This window comes from Mandrillus leucophaeus, unplaced genomic scaffold (assembly GCF_000951045.1).
Source record: "Mandrillus leucophaeus isolate KB7577 unplaced genomic scaffold, Mleu.le_1.0 Scaffold536, whole genome shotgun sequence".
Taxonomy (NCBI): Eukaryota; Metazoa; Chordata; class Mammalia; order Primates; family Cercopithecidae; genus Mandrillus; species Mandrillus leucophaeus.
In genome coordinates this window covers 1,506,408-1,507,120 of record NW_012105764.1, presented here as the reverse complement: position 1 = coordinate 1,507,120, position 713 = coordinate 1,506,408, and positions in this window count along the sequence as shown.

Genomic DNA, 713 nt, shown 5'->3' with positions numbered 1-713 from the left:
GGCAAGTCACAAGATACTCTACAACAGAATACAGCTGCTCAAATAAACTCATCCTTGTTTCAAAATCTCCACTGACAGAGTTCTACCACGTGGACCAATCAAGTTAAAAAAAAAAAAAAATCTGTACAAGACAAAAAGAATTGAGTGTGCGTGCCTTGTTTTTTAAGACAATAACCACAAAGGGTAGGAAGGCAAATTGCACTAAATACTAAGTGATTACCAAGAGTGACCCTGGTTATATGAGATTTTGGCTTACTAGGGAAATCGCATGCAATTAGGAGACAATGAGAAAGACCAGCACTCCTCAGGATACGGAGTCATAAAACGAGGCATTGCCCTTACTCGGCCTTAAATGACTTTGTCAGGAGATGAGACATAATTTGCAGAATGGTGTTTGTAAATGTTTACATTTTTGTAACCCAATTGCCATGTTTCAAAATTATATGCATTCCGTGTTATTGCTTTTGGTAGATTTTTACCTTTAGTTCTATAAAACAATGGCTGGCTTCCTTTTTTAAAGATTCAAGGTACCTCGAATTCAGTTCAAGGTATTGATCTTAATGTCTGCTTGGGAGGTCCAAGATAGAAATATTGCATCTAAATTTTTAAAACATCTGACTCTCAGTTTGAAACAAGAATAGAATGAACCCTGTAGAACACGATTTGGGGCAAATCTAGACAGGAGATTAAAAAAAAAAAAAAAAAAAAAAAAA